Source organism: Amblyomma maculatum, chromosome 2 (genome assembly GCF_055883805.1).
Source record: "Amblyomma maculatum isolate TAMU_Amacu chromosome 2, ASM5588380v1, whole genome shotgun sequence".
Lineage (NCBI taxonomy): Eukaryota > Metazoa > Arthropoda > Arachnida > Ixodida > Ixodidae > Amblyomma > Amblyomma maculatum.
The window spans coordinates 9,218,545-9,238,185 of NC_139345.1; the positions used below are offsets into that span (position 1 = coordinate 9,218,545).

A 19,641-nucleotide genomic window follows, 5' to 3' on the forward strand; every position below is an offset into this window, starting at 1 on the left:
ATATATATATATATATATATATATATGAAAGAAAGCAGCCAACAGTCGGCGAGGCCAAGGAAAGCGTTGGGATGGTACATTATGTCTATTTTTTTTTTTAATGTTTTACTTGGATAATCACATAAATTAGTAATGTAATCTATTCAGGGGTAAGATAAATAAACACAAAGTAGAAGAAAAAACAACGTGCCGATGGTGGGATCCGAACCCACGACCTCCGAATATCGCGTCCGGTGCTCTTCCAACTGAGCTACATCGGCCGCTGTCCCCCCTGCTACTTGCTTGGGTATTTATGTTGTCTGTATATGAACCTTGAGAGTGTTCCCCAGCGCCACCCTCAACCATAGCGGCGGACGTAGAACGTCCTTTTTGTTACCGCCAGCGTCACGTAGAACGTGATCAAGAGCGAGGGCGAAAGCTGTGCTAGAACCCTCTTACGCTACCTATGGCTTCAAGACTGCCAGAACCGAGACCCCCGTAAGCTACAAGCAGATCAATTAAGGGGAAATGAGGGTGCTCGTTATAATACATGAAAGAAAGCAGCCAACAGTCGGCGAGGCCAAGGAAAGCGTTGGGGATGGTACATTATGTCTATTTTTTTTTTTTAATGTTTTACTTGGATAATCACATAAATTAGTAATGTAATCTATTCAGGGGTAAGATAAATAAACACAAAGTAGAAGAAAAAACAACGTGCCGATGGTGGGATCCGAACCCACGACCTCCGAATATCGCGTCCGGTGCTCTTCCAACTGAGCTACATCGGCCGCTGTCCCCCCTGCTACTTGCTTGGGTATTTATGTTGTCTGTATATGAACCTTGAGAGTGTTCACCAGCGCCACCCTCAGCCATTGCGGCGGACGTGGAACGTCCTTTGTTTACCGCCAGCGTCACGTAGAACGTGATCAAGAGCGAGGGCGAAAGCTGTGCTAGAACCCTCTTACGCTACCTATGGCTTCAAGACTGCCAGAACCGAGACCCCCGTAAGCTACAAGCAGATCAATTAAGGGGAAATGAGGGTGCTCGTTATAATACATGAAAGAAAGCAGCCAACAGTCGGCGAGGCCAAGGAAAGCGTTGGGGATGGTACATTATGTCTATTTTTTTTTTAATGTCTTACTTGGATAATCACATAAATTAGTAATGTAATCTATTCAGGGGTAAGATAAATAAACACAAAGTAGAAGAAAAAACAACGTGCCGATGGTGGGATCCGAACCCACGACCTCCGAATATCGCGTCCGGTGCTCTTCCAACTGAGCTACATCGGCCGCTGTCCCCCCTGCTACTTGCTTGGGTATTTATGTTGTCTGTATATGAACCTTGAGAGTGTTCACCAGCGCCACCCTCAGCCATTGCGGCGGACGTGGAACGTCCTTTGTTTACCGCCAGCGTCACGTAGAACGTGATCAAGAGCGAGGGCGAAAGCTGTGCTAGAACCCTCTTACGCTACCTATGGCTTCAAGACTGCCAGAACCGAGATCCCCGTAAGCTACAAGCAGATCAATTAAGGGGAAATGAGGGTGCTCGTTATAATACATGAAAGAAAGCAGCCAACAGTCGGCGAGGCCAAGGAAAGCGTTGGGGATGGTACATTATGTCTATTTTTTTTTTAATGTTTTACTTGGATAATCACATAAATTAGTAATGTAATCTATTCAGGGGTAAGATAAATAAACACAAAGTAGAAGAAAAAACAACGTGCCGATGGTGGGATCCGAACCCACGACCTCCGAATATCGCGTCCGGTGCTCTTCCAACTGAGCTACATCGGCCGCTGTCCTCCCCTGCTACTTGCTTGGGTATTTATGTTGTCTGTATATGAACCTTGAGAGTGTTCACCAGCGCCACCCTCAGCCATTGCGGCTGAGGGTGGCGCTATATATATATATATATATATATATATATATATATATATATAATTATCCAGAGCATGCTAGCATGAAGTTCATACAAAGGAAAGCAACTCACAGAAACCATAGATAAGGAAGTGTCTTTATTTTCTTCTTTTATTCTGTAGTGTAGAGCTATGTGAAGGATTTTCTGGCTGTAAGATTAAGTATCGTGCATTGTAGTTTGAATGCACTACCCAGTTTACTGCGCAATGGAAGTGCACTAAAGCTAATGGCAAGGCATTCATTCATACAATAATAATCATAATTAGTTAACAGGAAGGGAAAAGCGCAGCATTTGTCACGCTTGTTTCTGTGGACACCTGAACCGCGCCGTACAGGAAGGGAGGAAGGTGGGAGTGAAGGTGGAAAGATAGAAAGAGGAGCCGTAGTGGAGGGCTTCGGAATAATTTCGACCACTTGGCGATCTTTAACGTGCGCTGACATCGCACAGCACACAGACGCCTGTTCGTTTCGCCTCCATCGAAACGCAGCCGCCGAGGCTGGGTTCGAACCAGGGTACTCCGCCACAGTGGTCGGGCGTCTTACCACTGCACCACCTCGGCGTGGCTCATTCATGCAACATTCGAAATATTTACCCTACATTTTATCAATAAATGTAAATCTCAACCATTTCTTTGATTCATTTGGTTCCTGATGAGTGTAACGATGGCTTTGTTCTAAAGCGAGAGCGTTAGTAGTACATGTCAACAAAAAAAAAAAAAAAAAAAAAAAAAAGTCCTGTGGCGGCATGGACCGTTTGAAGCCTTGCAACCAAGGCAAACCACAAGCATGCCTCTGTCAGATGGTAAATGATAGGTGACATAGTCTGCACTAATCGGTATACAGGTTGTGTGATGTCGCGAGACCTGGTGGCATGGCAGAGTTGAAGGGAACTGTCTCAAGCGCCGCACTTGGCAAAGTATTCCCACAAACACGCACACGCACGAAGACACATGGCACAGGGGATCTCTCTGCAGGGGATGCATCTGAATACGCTCGCCGGAGTAAACGTAAGGTGGCGGTCAGAATAACGCTGAAATGATCCGAAATGTCCGTCGCCCAGACTGATGTTCTTGCACCCGCTGCAGCAGCGTCGACGATCTCGCACGGCTGTGAAGAAAACGCAACAGGAGGACAGTTGCAGCGACCGCATGGCTCTTGTTGCTCGCTTTCTTCAAGCTCGTTCGAAGCAGGATTACTAGCGGAAAATTTTTGTTGATAACCAATTTGTTACTTGCACAGCTGGAAACGTGCAGTGGTTGAATACGAGTGATATCCTAGCTGAGAATAAAATGAGGAAATTGACATATAAGCTGCTAGTGCGATGCGGAAAAAAGGTAATTAGTACATTTCAGAAAATGTAAACTCAATAGAGGGAGACAAGTAGGCGGGTGGGGTTAGGTTTTCTGAAATAAGACCAAAGCTGGTACATTAAATGGCTGCTTGGAATAGGAAAGGCCTTTAACATTCAGCAGTGGGCGCTGGGGGGGTTGATTATGGTGGCAACTATACATTTTATTACAAATTTGTGAAATGCTATCGCGTAACCGACACAGTACATTCCGCAGTCTCTTTGTGTTCGAGTTCTTTGAGATCCACAAAACATTATGGGGGATACCTAAGCTCCGCCTTTGAGGGCATGGCTCGATGGCATATAGCTACCACCCAACGTATAAAGCTCTATTTTATTCAAGTCGTGTGAACGTGCCGCTGCGGGGCCTAGGGATAACATGAATGCAAGGGTCCTGACAGGCTGATGCCGACGTCACCTGTCCCATACGAAAGATTTGGTTTGTGGGGTTTAACGTCCCAAAGCGACTCGGGCTATTAGAGACGCCCCATACGAAAGGAGAAGCACGAGTTGGCTGTTCCTGCCAAACTTAACGCCAGACAACCCTACTTTCCCAGCAGCCAGCTACCGCCTGATCTCACCCTCGAATTTGGAAGGAGAGGAGCTAATAAGCAGCTGTTGCCAAATCAGCCATGCCATGTGATCATGTGACGTCATGCTACGTCCAGTTAGTGGCTGGCCATACCAACCACCACTACCACCTGCCAGATCGATGCTCGCGTGATATTTCGCTAACAACGCCGACACCGTATTTCTGGGAAACGACACCTTTCGCGTTAAAAGACAAACTTGGTTCTTTCCTGAATGTCGCAGGAACGCATGTGTGCGTTTGCGTGCGATTCTACAGGCACATGGGAATAAGTGACCATACACGAGGGAACGGCCCGAGTTTTATTCCAGGTATTTTATTTGCACAACCAGCTCCGTCTCTAGAAGGCGACATTGGTCAGCGTCCTCGTCCGCGGAAGAGCACAGAGCGGATGTATCGCACCGTAGCCAGCGCCACACGGACATCGTCAGGAATCAGGTCTTTCTTCAGGCACGACTGCACAGGAACCATTGGAGCAGAGCGTGCATATACAAGCAGAAATGTGGGCACTACAAGCATTACACTGCAGTTCACGCAGTCTATCTGCTACCACGGCCGGTCTCGAGCTTAGAGCGTTTCTTCTCGCAGCCTTCCCAGTGGGACCTGTTTCCATCGCCCACAGCACCTTGATGGGGCCACCGCTGCCGCTGTTAACGCTAAAAAAAGAGTACGCGCTCGCTTGCCGCCCCGTCTGCGAGTGAGCGGCGAATTCTGATATATTTCACCACTTATGCTTTTACAAGTTCCCGCCACGGTGAAAGTGAGCGCGCATACAATGTTTAGTGTGGACCGTGTATGCATACGCGTTTCTGGCGGAAAATGGGTTTTTCTTGCCTCAGTGTAAATGCATGGTCGCATGAGCTTTCGAATACACTGCCATCATCACTTCCTACCGCAAAAGCTTACACAAAGAAAAGGCTACCAGGTATGCTTTTTAACCAGTATTATTAACCAGTGTGCAGAATTATTCGCGACCTGAAGAGTTAACGCTAGCACAGAAAGCTTCTGCGTATGTGGAGATTCAGAAGTCAAATATCCTAAAATATCCTGAAATTCAGGATAAAGACAAAAATTTATTTATAGTTGAAATACCTTGGTTTGAACCTGACTGGCGGCCGCGTTTCGGCAGAGGCGAAGCGCAAGGGGCCTTCGTGTGCTGTTTGGTACCAATCCACGGTAAGGATCCCAGTTTGAAATTATTTTGCTGCCCCCCACTATAGCACTTATTTATCCCTCTTATTGGTGCGAATCGGGAAAGTTCGATGTAGTGACCACAGGATGGTGAGGTCCCGAATTAGCCTAAATCTGAAGAAGGAACGCAATAGATTAGTAAGAAAGAAACCCATCAACGAATTAGCGGTGAGGGGGAAGGCAGAAGAGTTCAGGATCTCGCTACAGAATAGGTATTCAGCTCTAACTGAGGATGGCGACATTACCCTAGAGGCAAGGAACAATAATTTCAGAGATATCATTACTGAGTGCGCGGTAGAAGTAGGCGGTAGGATAGTTAGAGAGGATACCGGTAAGCTGTCTAAGGAGACGAAAGATTTGATTAAGAAACGGCAGAGTATGAAAGCTTCCAATCCAACAGACCAGATCGAATTGGCCGAGATATCAAAGCTAATCAATAAGCGCAAGGTGGCCGATATAAGGAAGTATAACATGGAGAAAATTGAGCATGCTGTAAAGAACGGGGGAAGCCTTAAAGCGGTAAAGAAGAAATTGGGCATAGGCAAAAACCAGATGTATGCGATAAGGGACAAGGCGGGCAACGTCATCACTAATATGGACAAGATAGTCAAAGTAGCCGAGGGGTTCTATACAGATCTCTACAGTAGCCAAAGTAGTCAGGACCGTAATGAGATTGGCGTCAGGGAAAAACAGTCAGACGTTCCACCAGTGACGAAGGACGAGGTCAAGAAAGCACTAGAAACTATGAAAAGGGGGAAATCAGCTGGAGAGGATCAAATAACTACTGATTTGCTGAAGGACGGGGGGGATATCGTGCTAGAAAAACTGGCCACCCTGTATACGCAGTGCCTGGTGTCATCGACGGTACCGGAAGCATGGAAGAATGCAAACATTATCCTCATTCACAAGAAAGGGGACTCTAAGGACCTTAAAAATTACAGACCAATCAGCTTACTGTCTGTTACGTATAAGGTATTTACTAAGGTAATCGCTAATAGAATCAGGACAACCTTAGACTGCAATCAAGCAAAGGATCAAGCAGGGTTTCGGAAACGGTACTCTACTATCGATCATATCCATACCATCAATCAGGTGATAGAAAAATGCGCGGAATATAACCAGCCCTTATACATAGCATTCATTGATTACGAAAAAGCATTTGACTCAGTTGAAACCTCGGCGGTGATGCAGGCATTGCGAAATCAGGGGGTAGACGAGCCGTACGTGAAAGTGCTGGAAGATATATATAGTGGCTGCACAGCAACCATAGTTCTGCATAAAGAAAGTAACAAAATTCCTATAAAGAAAGGTGTTAGGCAAGGAGACACAATCTCTCCAGTAGTATTCACGGCTTGTTTAGAGGAAGTATTCAGAGACTTGGAATGGGAGCAGTTAGGGATAAGGGTAGATGGAGAATACCTCAGTAATCTGCGATTTGCTGATGACATTGCCTTGCTAAGCAACTCGGGGGATGAACTGCAAATAATGATTGGTGACCTAGACAGGAAAAGTAGAAAGGTAGGCTTGAAAATCAATATGCAGAAGACTAAGGTAATGTTCAACAGCCTCGGGAAGGAACAGGAGTTTACATTAGGTAGCGAAATACTGGAAGTAGTAGGCGAATATATCTACTTAGGACAGGTAGTAACCGCAGATCCGGACCATGAAAATGAAATAACAAGAAGAATAAGATTGGGATGGAGCGCATTTGGCAAGCACTCACAGATTATGACTAGCAGCTTACCGGTATCGCTCAAGAGGAAAGTATACAACAGTTGCATCTTGCCTGTACTCACCTATGGGGCTGAAACGTGGAGGCTAACCAAGAGAGTTCTACTTAAGTTGAGGACAACCCAGAGGGCTATGGAACGAAAAATGGTAGGGGTAACATTAAGAGATAGAAAGCGTGCAGAGTGGGTCAGAGAAATAACTCAAGTTAACGACATTCTAGTGGAAATTAAGAAGAAGAAATGGACATGGGCAGGACATGTAGTGCGAAGAGAGGATAACCGATGGTCGCTGAGGGTAACAAACTGGATTCCAAGGGAAGGAAAGCGTAGCAGGGGGCGGCAGAAAGTTAGGTGGGCGGATGAGATTAAGAAGTTCGCAGGGGTCAAGTGGATGCAGCTAGCACAGAACCGGGTTAAGTGGAGAGATATGGGAGAGGCCTTCGCCCTGCAGTGGGTATAATCAGGCTGATGATGATGATGATGATGATTGGTGCGAAAGCACTATAATCCGGAATGTCAAGCCCCCAGCAAAATCGTCCAAAACTTCTGCCGTCGCTCGATTGGCTAAGCTGTTTCTTGAGGTCACAACCACGTAGTCTCGCGCGGTAATCGAATTGAATCCGGCTCCAACGCACAAGTGTCCCGAACGGGTCTTTCAAGCCCGCCAGCCAACAAAGTGATGAAGTCTATGACTGACCAATGACTGATCATGGCATGTTGTAGGGCTCTCGCACTAAACCGAAAACAGCGGAACGGATTCAAACCGGTCACGAATCCGGCAACTTGGGTTCAGTACAGCCGAACGTCTCAACTACTGAGCCACCGCATCGGGTGCTTTCCGTCGTAATAACCAGGTTTAAGCAAAGTTAAACCCGTGAGTTAAACCTCTGTCATTTGAAGCGCCACAGACAGTGCCACAAGTTGGGCTAACTTAAGGTTAACCTACATGCTGCGCCGCGCAGCCCGGCTCAGGGTGGTGACATCTCATGCCAGGGTTGCCTGTTTTGGCCAAAAACTACCGGCAAGCTTGGTGGGTCGCCATGTTTGTCCCCCAGCTTACGAGTGGCACGCTTTTTATATGTAGTACCAGGTTGAGGTGAAAGGAGAATTTTGCCGCATTAGCTGATTAGGAACCTTACGTGCGTTTTTTCTTTTTTTTGGTGGGGTGGGGAGGGGGGATTACAACTTTGAAATTAAACCAAAATGACATTTCTCAGCAGGAAGTATCGTTCGCCAACGCATTGTTTTATTACGTAGCATTGCTCGGCTGATGAGCGTCTTGTACATAATGTGTACAGTCACTACAGTGCCAGCAACAGCTGTGTGGCTATTTTAGTTAGCTACAATACCCCAATTCTGATATCAGTGGAAAGCTTATGTCGAGTATAATTGCACTAACGTTATTTTAGGCCAAATATTGAATAGTTAATTAGTTGATTGTGATTAAAATTGAACTGCACACTATAGCATCAGGACATATATCGTTGGATAGCTTACGTCGAGTATAAATGCCGTTGATTATGCGCAAGTCTTAATTGTCGTTATTTAATTAACTGTTGAACTTCAGGCTATATCATCAAGTCATATAATTTTATACCTTATATCTGGTACGATTGCAATACAGTAATTGGCAGTTTTTATTAATAGCCGTTAATTAATTGTTATTAACACTTGAACTTTACGCTACAACGTTAAGTCATATATATCACAGGATATCTAGTATGATTGCAATACACTATTCGCCGGCCTTTTGCTAATAGCTGTTGATTAGTTAATTGTGATTAAAAATTGAACTTTAGGTTACAACATGAAGCCATACCATCACGGGATAGCTTATATCTAGTACTATAGCAATACACCAACCACCGGTCTTCGTTAATAGCCGTTGATTAGTAGTAATTAACACTTGAACTTTAGTCTACACCGTCAAGTCATATCATGGGATGGCTTATGTCGAGTACGATTCCAGTACACTAATTTCAGGTCTTAATTAATAGCCTTTAATTAGTTCATTGTGACTAACATTTGAACTTTGTCATTAAGACATATCACGGGATAGCTTATCGAGTGCGATTGCAGCATTCATTGCCGGCCTTTGTCTATAAACTCAATCAGCTAACTGTTGATTAACAAAAGTACGGCAAAGGGGGGGGGGGGGGGGGGGGGGGGGGGATTTTAGATTTCTCAAATATAAGCGCCCCCGCCCGTCCACCTTTGGCATTGCGATCGTGAAGAAAAAAATGGGGAAGGGGGCGCTTGGAGTCCAGTAAATACGGTTTGGTTTGGTAAAACTTTATTTCCCACAGTAGGGGTCCTGGAGGACACTCGGCTAGGTGCCAGGTGTAGAGGGCAGCTCCCACGTCGGCACAGAGAGCCCGAAGCTCTCCGCCGCCGCGCGGGCCTCCTGGACAGCCCGAAGCTGATCATGTAGTGAAGCACTTTTTAACACTTTGTCAATGTTCCTTGTTCTTGACGTAGGCGTCGCTCGATGCACAACCACACAGCATATGGTTTAAGTCTACACGATCACTGCACCGTTCACACACATGTTGTATACCCACTAAGTATTGCATCAAATGTCCTTAATTTTCGGTGTGTGCTACCCCAAAGGAACTTTATTCGTTCAATTCTGAATCACTATTCCATCAGTGCAATAAAGCGGAGAGTTGTGCTAGTTGGTGCGATATCTCTTAAACACACAACGCAACGGACGAAGGACAAGCAAGTAGACGGGAACAGCGCTGAGTATCAACTCCTAAAAAGGAAAAAGTGACAATGTTTTTAGCCTATCTCCCTTGGTTGATATTCTGGCGTCCCAGGAACTAAGGGCGATTCTTTCCGACAAAGAAGAGTTTTTCGTGATTATATGTCAGATGTTCAAGGAAAAATCGAGACTAGCTATCAACAAGATAAATGCCAAAGTAAAAGGAATAAGACGAAAGCTTTACATTTATTGAGCAGTTGGGACTCGAATGTTTGTATATTCTTCGGTAAAAAATGAAAAAAAAAAAATTGATTGTTTATAAATATTTTTGCCGCTAAGACGCATAAACTAGACATTCCATCTCGATGCATCGCTACTGAAAGAAATGCGGTGTCAAAGTATTTGTAGAAGGGCCGACAGCCTTCAGTATCGACGCCCAAGACCTCTGGTATTCACTTTCGCATGAGCATTTCTTGATATGTTTTCGAAAATGTGGAACAGATGACAATGACGAGCAGAACTTCATTTGTAATGTCGGCATATCTGTGGCATCTTTTCTGGAACTGTTGTAAATATACCTGCAATCCACCTTGTTTTCAGTTTGAGGGCAAATTGTACTTACAAAAAAAAAAAAAAAAAAAAAAAAAAAAACATACAGGCGTGTGCTTTGGGTCGAGTGTGGCACCAATTTTAAGTGAAATTTATCTGAGTTATGTTGACGAAGCCGTCATTAATAATGTTGGTACCTTTGTGAAAAAAAAATTCAGATACGTGGACGATTACCTTCTTTTTGTACAAGCACAGGACACCTCCAAGTGCGTCGAAGACATTCTAAAAGATTTTCACGAATGCGGAAAAGGCCTGAACTTCACATTCGAAACCACGTTTGGTGGTATGATTCCCTTTCTTAATTTAAGGTTGAATTTAGGGAAAAATCTCGTTTGTTGGGCGTTTGAACCAAATATTAAGAAGCTTTTGCTCAATTTTAAATCCGGCCATTCCAAATTAGTTAAGTGTCGTATAGCCGTCTCATGCATAGGGTCAGCAGTTTTTAAGTCTTGCGACCTAGCCACCATGAATAGCTCCAAAGATTAGGTAGATAGATTGAGGTCAGCAGGCTTCCCCGAAGATGTAATCTTACTTGCCTGCAACAAAATCCTGATAAAAGTAAAGGCTTCTAGCAAACGACAGGATTCTGAGACACCCCGTAAAAAAGAAAAGTATTGCCGTCATAACGTATGTACGTGGAATTCGCACCGCCTACGGCAAGTTGGACATATAGCTATGGAGTACAAGTCCTGTTTTCTGCGAACATTAAACTGGGCAGAATTTTCGCTAAAGTTCTCGCTGAAAATAAATGACAAGAAACGACGTGCAGGCCGTGGTGGATGCCAGGTAAAACAGTGTAGATTTTTTTCCGTGCACAGAAGGAGTGGCGTACAGAGTACCTTTTACATGCGGCAAGAATTACATTGGTCAATTGGTAACGTGCCTCAACATAAGGCTATGAGAACATCAGAACTCCCTAGATAAAGCCCCGTCATCGAACCTAGCATTACACACCGAGAGTGTAGCCATAAGCCCCCTTTTCATCCTCCTTACGCTCCCCTGTTCAAAGAAACAAGTGTTATACAAGCACTGAGTAAAATTAACAAGAGAATTAAAAGAGGCCTACCTCATTCACAAAAATTCTGACACGTGCGTCAGCACTCCATCGGTTATCATTCATCCCCGCGAAATCTCATATCTTGGCAAAACTGGTTATTGTGAATTGTTTTTATCTGCGAACATGCACACTTGGTTGTCTGAACATTTTGTACATATACATGTTGCTTCAATAAATCAAGCAGTTGATAGTCAAGACTGTTCCCGTCTGCTCGCTTGTCCTTCGTCCGTTGCGCTGTGTGTTTAAGAAATTCCCTCAGTGGTTCGCCACAGCAATTATTCGATTGAGCTATTTAGAACTAAAAAAAAGGGTGCGAAAACCTGGCATCGGCCAAAATTAGACCAATTTTGACGGCAACAGCCAGCAGGCATATTATAGAATGCAAAACTAGTTACGATATCTGTCTGTATAGAAGAAAAAAAAAACGAAATTGCATCGTAGAATTTATACGGCGTGATACCGCTTCTGAACTTTAAACTTCATAAACCAACCTATGTCGCAGTAACCAAGCCATAGTTTTAGATCTTGAAAGTCCGGTGCAGGCGGGAGTGAGCAGTTATGTGCAGTGGGATCGTGGCGCCCCTAGCAGCAGCGGTGAGCCTAACTCAAGGAGAAAAACGTCGACTGCTTTCACGACGGTGATGCAGGCCGTACGACAGAGCGCCCTCTCACCTCAAAACTGGCCGCGCTGCAGCAAGTCAATGCTACAGCAAGTCTCCACAATGGAAGACGCCCTATTCTGAACAGCAAGCCCTAAATAATGTGCCGAAAATAATGCACCGAAATGCAGGCGGGTATCGGCGAGATCGGTGGATGTGACATTAGTGCTAATGCGCTACAAATGCGAATAATAAACATTGCGTCACCTTTAGACACATGTACAGGAGTATTTCGTTAAAAAAAAAAAAAATTCAAACCCATTTCTGCCCCCCCCCCCCCCCCCCCCCACACACACACACAAAATAAAATTCCTCCCTGAACACTAGAAAAGGTAGCCGAATCATAAAAAAATAAAAACCGAAGATTTCTAGCTCCTACCATATACTTGTGTTGTCAATAGCGAGGGCAGCAATAAACATAAAGAGATGAGTGGGCAGACACTAAGAAAAAAAGCGGCCCCATACAACAAGCAGCTAACTGCTCATAGTTGCTGCAACATTGCCAGCTCTAGTGTGTATACACGCCATGGAAAAGGATGATGAAGGTGGAGCCGGGGCTATAGACAAATACCGTATATCGCGAGAGCAGTCATGGTGGAAGCTTACCTTAATATCTTCAATAAAACTCTTCAGTGTTGTTCCTGTCGGAGTGGTAGAGCTCCTGTAGACGATGAGAGTCAATGTCGGCTGCAACTCTATAGCGCACTTTTCAGTGAACATTGCGTGCATGCGTGTAACGCTGCTCTTTAGCCCCACGAGGGCCTTCCTGCCACCTCTTTTCTGAGCGACAAATTTTAACGAGAGAGTGTATTTTTATATTCCTCCCCAGTTTTGTTGTTCGACAAAAAAAAAAAAAAAAAAAAAAAAGCAGATAAAAAATGAACTATGCAGATGCGACCGACTGCCTATTTGCCCTATAGCTAAAGGAAGTAAATGCCGTTATACGAGGTGACTCAAAATGGCCTGTCTTAAGTGACGAGTGTTTTGAGACCCTCTGTGGCGCTAGACTGCGACTTCACTGCTTATCTGTGACAGTGGTTATCTTCGCTTTGTGATAGGGTAGAACACGAATATTTCCAGCTATTTCTCCACCCCCAAGGCTGAAGCAGAAACGAAACACCTCATTTTAAAGCAACGAAAAGTATTTGGGTCCAATGCCCTAGATGTTCCACCGGTAGTGTAGTAACGTTTAACTTACAGGCTTTAACCGAGAGAAGAGAAGAGATCCGTACACCAGGCAATCGATAATTCCATGCTGGAAAGATTCCACATCCTGAAGCGAAGGAAACATCGCTGAGTATTAGAGTACTACATAACCCCAGTCACCAACTGAACAGCATTCACTGTTGCGCAAAGCCTCTGCCATATCCGTCCAATAAACCCTGTTCTGTGATAGTAGTAGCAGTACTAGTTAGAGTACTACATAACCCCAGTCACCAACTGAACAGCACTCACTGTTGCGCAAAAGCCTCTGCCATATCCGTCCAATAAACCCTGTTCTGTGATAGTAGTAGTAGTAGTAAGTAAGTAGTAAGTAGTAGTTCAGTTCAGTTCAGTTCAGGCGTTCAGTCGTGTCCGACTCTTCGTGAGTAGTAGTAGTAAATAGTAAGTAGTAGTAAGTTGTGAGTATAGTAAGTAGTAAGTAGTAGTAGTAGTAGTAGTGGTGGTTGTAGTGGTAGTAGTGGTAGTGGTAGTAGTAGTAGTAGTGGTAGTAGTAGTAGAAGTGGTATAGTAGTAGTAGTAGTAGTAGTAGTAGTAGTAGTAGTAGTAGTAGTAGTAGTAGTAGTAGTAGTAGTAGTAGTAGTAGTAGTAGTAAATTTTGTTACGATAATAATAAAAAAGGAAGAGAAAAGATGTTTGCCAGCCCCAGTATCTGCTATCAAATCACCAGAAGCACCTGAAATGGGGCGATGGAAAGAAACATGGGACAGTCAGGAACAGAATGAGGAGGTCAAAGAGGTAAACGACACGAAGAAATGACAGGATATGTTAAAATAAAATCAAGATACATACATTATAATTCAAGTAACACACAGGTTGTCTGAGGCCCGCCCGCAATCGTCTTAATCATTGAAGCACTAGGCACAACGGGCGGGCCTTCACAATGGTTGTTGCGCGGGCGTCAGCCTGCCGTCTCTGCTGTTGATTGGTCTGCTCCCCCTCCCCTGGTATGCGGCGCGGGCAGCGCTGGGAGGCTGGGGATACCGAGTGAAGGTATATCGGCAGGGGGGTAAAGCGCGGCGAGGAGGTTGTGCCACACTCGTGTAGCGCCATCAAGGTACTCCCATGGTCGCCAGTGCTCATTAGTGCATCTTTGAGAATAAAATTACCTAACCATTTTCACATCACTCGCACAAAATACTCTAGAAAGTAAGCCTAATTAGTATTAAAGAGAAGAAAAAAATGTTTTAACGTCGCATGTTTTCACACTTCTAAAATTTGAGTCATGTGGAGGCAGAACATGCGATGACCTGTACACGCGATAGTTTGATATCGCTTCGTATGCTATACGTACCGCGTTTTACTAAACGCAGCATGTACTGCGCGATTCGTTTCTTGCGCGAACTATGGCTGATAGTATTTCTTGTACGCGTATCGGTCGATCGCGTGCGATAAACTCGCATTTCGGAGCCATTGGCGGTTTAGCGGTTCGTTCTCGGCGTCCAAGCGGACACACGAAACCGCCACAGAAGTCAACGCTATAGAGACAGTAGGCCGTGCGAGAGTAGTCTTACCTTCGCTCGAAAGCTAGAGAACAGAACCAACACAACGGTTCACTTTCACATGACATATCCCATCAAATTTGCCTCGTAGGCGCAGTAAGCACGCAGCGCGCTGCGTGCTTACTCCGCGCCACGCGATATATCGCTATCTCAGACACCGAGGCTCACGACAGTGCCAACATCGTGTGCAAAACAAGATGCCGAAATGGACTAGGTATTTCGTTTCATGTGTAATTCACAGATGAAAAGAAAAACAACATTCAAAAGAACATTAAAAAACAGTATTAATTCTGTGTTTTTTTTTCTCACTTAATTCAAATGGGCATATCTTCCCACCTGCGTTTCTTTGCCTGCTGTATTTCTACAAGATTCTCATGTTGTTTTTCTTTTCATGTGTGAACTCACACATGAAAAGAAAAACAGCATTCAAAACAACATAAAAACAGTACATGAGAATCTTGTCGCAATACAGCAGCCAAAGAAACGCAGGTGGGAAGATATGCCCATTTGAATTAAATGAAAAAAGAAACACTATTAATACTGTGTTTTTGTTTTTCACTTAATTCAAATGGGCATAGCTTACCACCTGCGTTTCTTTGCCTGCTGTATTGCGACAAGATTCTCATGTTAAGGCTCGCCACCACCTCGACCAACCTTCTGGCAGACACAGTCACCTAAACTTGCCAAACGAGCTTGGAAATACTCAAATAGCAATACCGAATTGCGCCGCCCCACCACTCCATGCACCGCACCGTACTGCACGTACTGTGACCTGCGACGCATGCGGCTTCCGTGGTCTCCGTTTTGCCAACGTTGTCAGGTTGGTACGCCGTAATTTTCGCTAGATTTGGTCCAGAAGTCGCCTGTAAAGAGCTGGCTATCACGCGCGAGGTATACATCATGGATGCGAACACGATTAGCAAAGGATAGGAGAGGGGTTACACGGGAGTGTCGCAGCCGCTGTGTCCCGATAAGGAGGTGAAGATCGAAGAAGGGGAGAGCACGGCAGTCACACTTGTCCCGAAGCGCTGACAAATCGAGCATTTTCTTTAATAAAGTAATCTATAGACACTTGGCTCATGGTGAAAATCTCGCGTGGGCGGGATATGTCCGTAAGATGTGCCCACGAGTTTCGGCGGTATATCGGTGGAGTTCTTCCTAACAGCAAAAATAAAGCCTCTCCATAAGAGTGGTAAGAAAAATCAAATTACAAATTACCGCCCCATTTCATTAACTTCAACATCATGTAAGCTTCTTGAGCATATAATACACAAACATATTTCTGAATTTCTTGACAAGTACAACATTCTATCAAGCGCTCAACATGGTTTCAGAAGAGGTTTTTCCACGTCCACACAGTTAGCTATTACCGTACATGATTTCGCAGCTACAATTAATTCAGGTAAACAAATCGATGCAATCTTTATGGACTTTGCAAAAGCTTTTGACAAAGTTTCACATAAAAAGTTACTATTTAAGTTAGATAAAATATTAGCAAACCCACAGCTCATTAATTGGATCTCTTGCTATCTTTCGAACAGACAACAATATGTTTCTTTTAAGAATCAGAGTTCTTCTAAGGTTTCAGTTGACTCCGGCGTGCCGCAAGGCTCTGTTATTGGACCTCTTTTATTCTTGATTTTTCTCAATGATATTACAAATAACATTGATGTTAAGATTAACCTGTACGCCGACGATTGCGTCATTTATTCTGAAATTAACAGCGCTAATGATCAGTTAAAGCTAAATGAATCATTTCAAAGAGCTGTTTCATGGTGTGAAGAATGGCAAATGGAGGTTAATTTTGAGAAAACAGTATTTATGAAAATAACCCATAAAAAGAACCCTCTTCATTTCAGGTATTCAGCCCGGAATATTTTTCTATCTGAAGTTGAGCAGTTTAAATACCTCGGTCTTTGGATTTCAAAAGATCTTAGCGGGACAAATCATATTAAATACGTAGAAAGTAATGCTAATCAAAAACTCTTTTTTCTAAGACGAGCATTAAAACTATCCACACCCGCTGTCCGGTTAATGGCTTATAAAACCATTGTCCTTCCAAGCATAGAATACGCCTCTATTATCTGGTATCCCTATACACAAAAACACACCAATATGATTGAAAATTTGCAGAAGAGGGCAGTCCGTTTTATTTACAATAGCTTTGGGCGCACCTCAATGACAACACTTTTAGCAAAGGCCAAACTTCCTTCTCTTACCGAAAGGAACAGAGCACTGCGCCTAAAATTTCTATTTCAGTTGATAAAGGGTGATTACAAAGTTGACGTGTCACATATAATTTCTTTCTCTACAGGATATGCCACAAGACAAAGACACGCCCTAACAATAGCTCCTTATTCCACTCGCAATAACTGCTTCAAATATTCTTTCTTTCCCAGGACTATCACCGAATGGAATAAATTAGACAATGACACTGTTTCACAGCCATCTGTAAACTTATTTTGTTCACGCCTTAATCTGTCCGGTTTTGTGTAATCATTACAACCATCTGTTTTGCCATGACTTACTTTGTTTGTTTTTTCCGCCTCTTATTGAACTTTGTATTCTTGTTGTTGTTGCCTATGTTATTGTCTATAAGGATGTATCCCACCCTGCTAAAATCCCGCATGGGATTGCAGTATTCATAAATAAATAAATAAATAAATAAATAAATAAATAAATAAATAAATAAATAACCTTTAGAAGAAAAAAATTATCCTCCACCGGTAATAGAATGCCTGTCCCTCCGATCATCAGGCGAGCGCGTTATAACCGACTACGCCATGTCGGAAAAGTTAAAATCTTAGTTCTCTTTGTCTAGCATTCCATTGCAATGTAGGGGCACGACAACGACGCCTTCACCAGGTCTCCAGGAGGGAGCGTGGCACACGCCACCTGCCGCCAGCTATGAAGACTAAGAGGTGCAACGAGCGCGTACCATCATCGCCGAGTGGAGCAACTCACTTCGAATCCGACACAAAAAAAGCCGTTGTCCCGCACTGTGTGACCACGGCGGGGTTCTGTCAAATAAGCACTACAGCCGGATATTGCTAAACTGTCATTAATTATCTGGGAGAACGAAAGGGATTCAACCGACGACAGATGCACCTCCAATTTTATGCCGTTCATTGTAAAAATAGGTACTAGGTAATATAGATAAAAGAGGTAGGTAGTTAAACATGTGCCGCGACTGTCTTTCCAAATCAAACCCATCAAAGACCCTAACACCTTGACAAACTCCATGCCAACCGAAAATTCGTTGAATGAAAAAGTGGTGTTAAACGTGCTGTCCCGTTTATTTATGAGGCGAAGCTTGAGCGTACTCATAACTTTTATTCGATCTTTTCTTTCGTGTCTTCAAGTTCCTTATTCCTTAGCATACAGCCATAACCAACCAGATTATATGAAAAACCACCCGACATAAAGTCCCACTTTGAACAAGCCGTACGGATGTGTGTAATGCAAGGGTCCTAGAAGGTTACTTTCCGATCTTAACATTCCGTATATATCCCTACTGAAAAAAAGTTGTACGCGCAATAACTTCACATTTGCCCATACAATCTCACCTAATTCACATAAGAAATCACATACAAATCGCATATAATTGCATAAAATCTCATAGTTTCTTCTATATTATAAAAATTATGGAAGATATTTTATGACAGTGATGTGCCCCGTATGAGGGTCTATGCGATTTGATGAGATTGTGTGAGGTTATTGCCCCGTAGAACTTCTGGTTTTACCTGCCAGAGGCATGCGCGTGATGTTTTCCTCACTCCGCCGACACCGGAGTTTCTGGCGAACGGGACCTTTAATAAAACCAATCCCCCATTGTTTTCCTTGATTTCGGTCACTGTTGGCTTACTTCAAAGACACACGGTAAAGCGTTTTCAGATAACATACTTACAGTTTTGGCGCTGTTATAGGTGTAACACATCTGTATGCCAATGCAGGACGCCTCCATCATCTGCCGAATTTCGATATATGGAGGAGATAAAAATTAATCAGAGTTTTGCGAGTTATGCTAAAAAGGAAAATGAATAATCTAGCCAAACTGGGCTAATGTAAAATGAGTTTTTGGCGTGGAAAAGAAAGTTCGCAGTTCAAATAAAAGGCTCAAACCGCTTACCATTTGAATGCGTTTACATTGTAATGAAATGTGTTGTGGGTGGGGTGGGGTGAAGTGGTGCACATTATGCGGTCCTCGACTAAGCTGCATTTTCTGCGCTTATATATAGGAACATCATACTATCGAAACGAGGAAAATTCCTTGTCTACCGGTAAAAAGAGTTAGTTTTCTTCTCGCCCGTTGTGAAACCAAACCTGACCGCTAGGAAGTGACACGATGCAGCTTAGTCGAAGTCGGAACGATATTCACTACTTTCATCCCCGACACCTGTGCAAAATATGATTAAAGAGCAAGTTCATTTGTTAATCTAGATGAAATTGCTGCATACTGTACATCAACTACGTACATTTAAAGAATTTCAGGAGCCGTTTTACACCTTAGAAATATAAGCATCTCACATCGATGTTTGGACATCATCGTTATCATACAAAGATGTCTGGTCGCAGTAATTTTCTACTAGAGGTCAGGGACAAAAAAAAAAAAAATAAAAGCGGGATGGGTTCTGCGTGTACTTACCTTTGAGAACGCTCGTGCTTGAAATGCATGTTTTAGCAACACGCCGTTACACGTTGCCAAGAATCTCGCACCGAGTGCAGCACTTTTTGATGCGGTCACGACACCTACGAGAAATATACTGCAGTGTTTTGACAAGATGGAGTCGACGCTTGTCTCGCTTTCCTGGAGAGATTGTACATCGTAAACAGCTTCATCTACACCATTTCACTTTTATTTTTTTTTATCAAGCCTTCACATCCCAAACTTTCTTTCATTCTCTAAATTTCTCCCGTGTAGTGACGACGTCAGCGCATATTAAGAAAGTATACGGTAGTCGAAATTTCCTCGGCCCTTCACTGCGACATCCGTAATAGTCGAAGTCGCTTGGATGTTAATTAACCAAACCCTGCATGTAAACAAAACCGAACCACTAACCTCACTAAACTCTTCGCCCGTTATTCCGTTTCAAGCAAATACCCTCTATTTTGGTTCAAACGTTGTTCCGGTTC

At 43.7% G+C, this 19,641-nt stretch overlaps 1 long non-coding RNA gene across 1 annotated transcript; it reads right to left on the reverse strand.

The window, feature by feature from the left end:
• Window positions 1-4,136: 4,136 nt before the first annotated feature.
• On the reverse strand, window positions 4,137-19,268 carry LOC146197906 (uncharacterized). Its single transcript, XR_014704703.1, has 5 exons — window positions 19,154-19,268; window positions 18,416-18,475; window positions 12,984-13,058; window positions 12,392-12,446; window positions 4,137-4,291 (listed from the first exon to the last, which is right to left on the reverse strand). It is a non-coding gene; the product is annotated as an uncharacterized LOC146197906 (long non-coding RNA).
• Window positions 19,269-19,641: the final 373 nt, after the last annotated feature.